Source organism: Alligator sinensis, unplaced genomic scaffold (assembly GCF_000455745.1).
Source record: "Alligator sinensis unplaced genomic scaffold, ASM45574v1 scaffold169_2, whole genome shotgun sequence".
In the NCBI taxonomy this organism is placed as follows: Eukaryota; Metazoa; Chordata; order Crocodylia; family Alligatoridae; genus Alligator; species Alligator sinensis.
Window position 1 is genome coordinate 443409 of NW_005842077.1, and position 7019 is coordinate 450427.

General features: G+C 45.8%; 1 protein-coding gene across 4 annotated transcripts in view; it reads right to left on the minus strand.

Moving 5' to 3' along the window:
• Positions 1 to 7019, minus strand: part of ARHGAP10 (Rho GTPase activating protein 10) — a 221633-nt gene that overhangs the window by 119367 nt on the left and 95247 nt on the right. The gene's annotated exons all lie outside the window — the stretch shown is intronic.

A 7019-nucleotide genomic window follows, 5' to 3' on the forward strand; every position in this document is an offset into this window, starting at 1 on the left:
AACAGTAAGCAATGATCATCTCATGGCTGAGCCTGCATTTGAACATGCTGGTTCCATAGGCAACGTATGTGCTATAAATGTTAGCTTGATAAGTAGCATGCTTTCAGGTTAGAAAGTGATGCTTTCAGTAGTTACTAGGGAGAACGTATAAGTAGGTCATCACCTATTCCTGCATATTCTGTAACTGCCCACAGTGCCAGACATCTTGGTCTGACATGAAAGAGTACAGGAATCTTCTTGCTATATTTTAACAACTCAGTCTATTTCCTCCCTCCTCCTAGCCTTCAGAACCACTCTCCCAGTTCCATAAGCAACAACAGCTTTTATTCAGAATATTAACAACAGCCAGAAAACAAATCACATCACACTAAGAGTGATAGGTGACTAAGCTAATTCATTACACTGTAGCAAAACAATGAGAGTTTATTGTTCTGAGTGAACATCTCTGATTATAAGGCTCACTGTCTATCAAGGACTACCATTCATCCAATAAATAACTATGCCACAAAATATATGCTTTTACTGTATGCCTGTTTGTTTAAGCAAACCAGACATACAAATCAACCTACTGGATTTGTAAATGGGGAATTTACCAAGCTATTCACTTGGGCATACAGTTTCCATTTTATAATTTGGGTAAGGGCAAGAAATGACTGTTGTATGTTCATGTGATTTACTGCATGTCAAAAGCCACCTTTTTGCAATATTCAGTCAGTTAAACTACTTGCACATGGTCTGATTTTTCAAAAAGACCTTCAGCTATATACACAAAAAAAAAATATTGTACACCTAAACAAAGCATGCACAAGGCCAGTTACAACATGCACTTGACTAGCCAGATATGCAATTCCAGATTTATGCTTGAAATAAATGTTACTTGTACTGATATAGCAGATTGGCTTTCAACCAGTCTATGGAAATCAAGCCCTAATGATCAAGTTCCTGCTAGGTCAGCCTTTAGAACTTGTATCATAATTATTTCCTGGTTCTGCTCTCCCCTCAGCATCTACATCTATTGGAAAGGAAGGTTGCAACTGCTACAGTACTGTCCATCCAAAAGAATCCTATGCAGTGTATACAAAGAATGGAGAAGGGGCAAGAGCAAGGGCAAGACAGGGAGGAGAGTAGAAAAGAGAGGGGGAGAGAGAGAGATGGGGAGGAGAGGGGGAGAGAGAAATGGGGCAGAGAGAGACTTTTTAAACCTTTACTATACAAGCTAGCCAATCTCCCATCTTGTCAGATCCATTATGAACATCCACCTTGCTCTGAAACAACAAACACAGCCAAAAGCCACGTGAAGGACTCAACACCAAATCTCTTCAAGATGCAAATGTCTGTAAGGATTGCCAACAGCGTCTCCATGTAAAGCTTTCTGCCCTATCCACAAATGAAGGCAACACTGAGGAACTCTGGAAGAGGTATGAAACCACCATCCATCTGGCCTGTGCTGAATCCATTGGTTACACCACCTGTCAACAACAAGATCAGGTCGATGAAAGTGACACTGAGATCCAAGCCCTCCTTGACCAGAAGAGAAAGGCTCCTTCTGCTTGGCAAAATGACACCATCTCAGCAGAACAAAGTGGCATATCAGCTCCTCAAAGCTGAAGCTTAACAGAGAATCCAGAAATCAAAAATCAGTGGTAGCAAGACAAAGCCAAGGAGATCCAGGTCTATGCTAACAAACATGATCTGCATAGATTTTTCCAGGCAACAAAAGCTATCTACAGCCCAATTTCCCATGGCCCTACTTTTTTACAATTACAGGCTGGCTTTACATTCCTCAAAGACAATGAATCTATCCAAGCTAAATGGAAAAAGCACTTCGAGGCATTCTTGAACCATGAGTCAACTGTGATGGATACCACAGCTGAGTCCATCCATCCCGACACTCTGAAAGCAGATCCCTCTCCAATCCTCCTATTCTAGAAGTCTGACATGCCATCAAAGAAACCAAAAACATTAAATCTACTGAACTGGATGCTGAAATCTATAAGGCTGGTGGCAAGGAACTGGTACTGAGACTTCATGAATTTATTCCTCGAATTTGGAATAACAAAGAGATCCCTGGGGGATCTGAGGAATGTCAACATCATGACTATATTCATGAAAGGAGATAAATTTGTGTATGGGAACTATCAAGGTATCACCCTCCTTTCCACAGCAGGGAAAATCCTTGCCCGCATCCTCCTGAACTGTATTCTACCTCTTGCTGAAGAAGTCCTGCCAGAATCCCAGTGTGGTTTCAGACCATCCTGTAGGGCTACTGGCATGATATTTATTGCCTACCAGGTTCAAGACAGGTGTCAGAAACAACTTCAGGACCTATATATGGCCTTCATTGATCATGAAGCCTTGTGGAAAATATTGGCCAGATGTGGATGTCCTAAAAAGGGCATCACGGTCCTGGGACTGTTCAACTATTAGATAACTGCAACCATTCTATGTAGCAGATTGGACATGGATCCATTTGGCATCAGAACTGGGATCAAAGAAGGATCCATCATTGCCCCAACCCTGTTTTCCATTTTTTGACAGTCATCCTACTTCTCATTAAGGACTGCCTTCCTTCCAGAATTGGCACTGAACACTGAATGGATGGAGAGCTCTTCAATCTGGGTTTTTTGCTCAAAGACCAAAGTATTCAAAATAACTACCCTTGACCTTTAATATGCCAACAACTGTGCCATCCTTTGTGCACACTGAATAAAACCTCCAGATCACACTGGATCTTTTCAGAGAAGCCTACCAAACTTTGGGCCTCTCTCTCAGCATCGAGAAGATTGAAGTGCTCTATCAGTCTGCCCCATGCCACAAATGTGACCCCCCCCCACACACACACCAAAATTTGCATTGAAGAAAAAACCCTAAAGGTAGTCGAACATTTGGTAGCCCCATCTCTCAAAGTGAACAGTGCACAGGATCTGATGCACAAGCACCTCCTTCAGGAAACTGTGATTGTGATCTCCAGAAAGACACCAAGATCGAGGGGTACAACGCAGTCATCATCCCCACCCTCCTGTATGAATACAAAATGCGGGTGACCTACCACCGTCATTTCAAGAGCCTGGAGAGGTATCAAGATGCCTCTGGAAAATCCTCCACATTAAATAGGAAGATCACCCCACAGACACCAGCATCCTAGCTAAAGCCAATGTTACCAACATTGGAGTTGGTGATCCTGATCAACTTCATTGGACTGGACACTGTATGTGGACGCTTGACTCAGTTCCCAAAAATGGGTGCTTTGCTCCCAGCTTAGTAATGACCTGAAATCTTCCAGTGACCAAAGGAAACACTACAAGGATATATTGAAAGCATACATCAAGAAAATGGATGCCAACATAGAAAGTTAGGAGAAGCTGGCTGCCAACCCATTCCAATGGTGCCACAACCTCAATCAAGTAGCAGCCAGTTCTGAGATAAAGCATCATGCCTTCGAAGCAGAGAAAGGAAAAGGAAAGAAATCTCAGCCTGCAGTCTACTCTCCTCTGTGAAAAGACCTGCAACTTCTGCAGATGGGTCCATAGCTCAAAGATTGAACTCTCAAGTCATCTGAAGACCCATCAATGAGCTGTGGTAGAGATCATCCTCAAATTGAAGGATTGCCGATGATGACACATGTAGGACCAACTATCCATCTCTTCCTTGCAGAGGGCCCCATCAATGACCCAACATGAGACAAACTGGTTCCTGTTTTGTTGAAAGGTGAAATTTCAAATTCAAATGTGACATGTACCCAGACCAAAAAGCAGAAAAGTTGGAGAGCATCATTGGAGCCAGCCCCTGAAAGCTGGTTTCTGCAGCTTTTAGGCTTGCCATCTTGGCCTGGCCCAGCAGGATTATCAGCCAGGAAGATCACACTCCCCCTGGCTCCTCAGTATGGGACAGTGCAGATGTATACAATTTCAGAAGAGTCCAAGTCCAGCATGCTAAAGAGTGCTGAGGGCAGCAAAGGGGAGCAGTAGCCAGGAGGGAGGGGACAGTTCATGAAAATATGGAAGAGTCTTCTGCACCTGCTCTTCACAGAAAGTACAGGCTGCCAGTGCCACCAGGTTTAAGTGGTGGACATAAGGCAACAGTTCTCTTGGCGATGGGTAGCTTATAAAGGGCGCCCCAGGTTGGACAGGCTTGCTCTGGTGCTGATGCCACTAGGCATCACCTTCAAGTCATCTGAAGGCAGGCAGCAAGGACACAGTCGTGACACACTTTGACTCTCCATGTGTACAGGTCTTTCCCAGATAGGCTCTCAAGGCAGATCCCTCCACTGTTCTTGCTGGGCACAGGAGGGACAGGTGAGTGCTGGGCTTGCCATTCTCACTGATGTCCACAGCTGGAGAAATACAGCAATAGAGGGAGGTTGTCTAGTGAGCTGCCAATGGGGAGGGCTTGTCACAGGCAGAGGTGGGTTTCTAGGGTGGCAAGCACACCCATGGGAAGGACAGCTTTCACTTCAGTCAAAACGTGCAGAGCAAAATGGCCAGCATAGGCCCAGCCAATCAGCCAGAGATTTGGCTGAAAGCCAGGTGGACCAAGCTAAGTTGAAGAGGTGGGTCAGCTTTAAGGTGTGTGGCCAGACCAAGAAAGCAAAGAGGCTTCCAGAGGCTCAGCTCGGCACTCCCTGCTACAAGACCAAGTTTTGCATCAGGGGCTCCTGTACCAGCTTTGGGAATCACCTGCCCTGGCATCTCAGAGGTAAATCTGCCAAGCCTGAAGATGCTGCAGTATAAGGACAGCAGAGTGTCCCAGCGGAGGTGATCGGGATACGACAGGAAAAATTCCCACGGTTTGAGGTCCCCCACCTGACACAAGAAAGCAAGGGCCAGCTGTAGCCAGGGGAAACATTCCCCAACAAAAATCAGGCACTGAAGGCTTGCAGGCAGAAGACAGCCTTGCTGCTTGTCAGTTTTATTAGCATCTGAACTCCCTTGCTGGTGGGTAGGTACAGGATAGCCTGCTGAAGCCAGTGTTGCCTGTTTCAGAAGTCCACAAAATGTTTCTGGAACCTCTTAAGCAGGATCATTTGCAGGTCAAGGATGGCATACCTGTGACATAGAGTATCAGCTGCCAAGTTGTTGATGACAAAGACCCAGACTTGGTAGGAGAGGCTGGGCAGGCACCAGTGCCACCACTATAGTTGTGCCTCAATCTCCTCAAGAAGGCCTTCCCAGTTCCTGGGTAGATACTAGGAGCAGTCACATCATCAGTATGTGCCATCACTGTAAGTTGTATGGAGGAATGGCCAGTGCTTCAGTTCATCAGAGGGTCAGGCCCATCAGGCAGTGCCACGCTGGAGAAGAAGGGAAGGAGAGGGGGAGGGGGCCCCTGTGCATAATGGCCAAGTACAGACATTTGGGGCGTTAGGGGGAAGTTAAATCAATTCAAAATGGCTGCCCGACATCAGGTAAGTCCAGATGGGGGGGACTAGTGGAGAGATCCGCTGCGGGATGGGAAGGAGGCACAACCCAGAAGTGGTCTGCCAGAGGATGGGAGGAAGGTGCAACATCCAGTGAACCTACACCCTCGTCTCTCCCCTTCCCCTCCCCTTACTGAGACTTACTTGCTCAGCTCTTGCAGCAGCAAACAGTAATAAAGGTGGCTGCACCAAGTGGCTTGAGGGATGGGGGTTGAAAGGGTGGCTGGTCAGGGGGAGGAAAGAGGGAGCAAGGGCCAGAGGAGCAAAAAATAGTCCAGTGCAGGGGGTAGAGGGGTGTGAAAAGAGCAGCCCTGGGGCTGGGGCCAGTGACTGGGTTCTCTCAGCCCTGGGGCTGCACAGGGAAAGTGTACAGAAGTTCCATGATCCAGTTTGACCTAAATTGAATAAGTTTGATACTACACAGATCCAAGTTTATCTTAAACTTGCTTCTGCAATTTTTAGACCGGTTTGTGTGCATGGAGCTTCTGTACAGTTACAGGTTTAGACTGATTGTCAGTCACTGAGACACGGTCTGTAAGTGTAAGGTCAGCACCAGAACGAGCTAAGTTTAAATTGGGTGGCCATTTCAAAACCTATTTAACCTCCTGAATGTCTGCACTTGAGACAAAATGTTGAAAAAGCTATATGGACTATGGTGGCAGTGTTAATCAGTTCCACATGCGTTCAGGTTTTATGATCACAAAATATTTGTGTCTGGCCATCACAGAATGCTGAGTTAATTCAAATCCTTGGTTTTGCAAACCTAATTTTGCTGAAATTCTAGCCAGAACATGTGTCACTTCTGAATTTTATCAAATTTTGCACACACATACACCCCAATATTTTTTCGTCTAAGCCTTGTAAATCTCACATGCTGAGGCAAGTTAAGCATGGTCCAGGAAGGTGATGTCAGATATTCTATGGACGCTTCAGCAATCTTTCCTCCTAACCTCTGTTCTCTCCTGTTCAACCCTGATATAACATTAAGTTCAGATCAGAAGTGTCAGGGTTGGATGACTCAATCAGGGTCAGTCAGGCCATGGGGTGGATCTGGAGCACAGAGCCATGTCATTTGGCCAGCAAGGCCAGAAATTTGGCAGCAGCAGAGTTAACTGCCACAGCTCCTAGAGCTCCAGAAGCTGCTGCTCAACCGCCTGCCACATTTCTGGCTCTAAGGACAGCTTTGCAGGCCAGATTATAAAGCTACATGCTCCAAATTCAGACCATGGGCCCAGAAATTTGACAATGGAGTAAGCAGAAGTAGAATTAGTTGCACAGCAATTAACACCGGTATACTCTCTCCACCATCAAATTTCTGATGTCAAAGGCTAGATGATATGGCTGCACTCTGAACTGGGGCTCAGGAACAGATAAATGTTATACTGTGGTAGCTCATACTAGCCAGATGTTATTGAGCCTTACCACTAGGTGACAGAGAAGGAAGTAATAGTCAGCTTTTCTTTAGCTAACTGCTACCTCAGGATGGATGCAGACAAAACTTAAACCACAGTAACTCACACCAGGAGGGTTCCACTCCTCCCACAATTCTCGGTTCTTTCACCTACTGGATGGGGTAATATCATAATGTACAAGTGGCATTCCT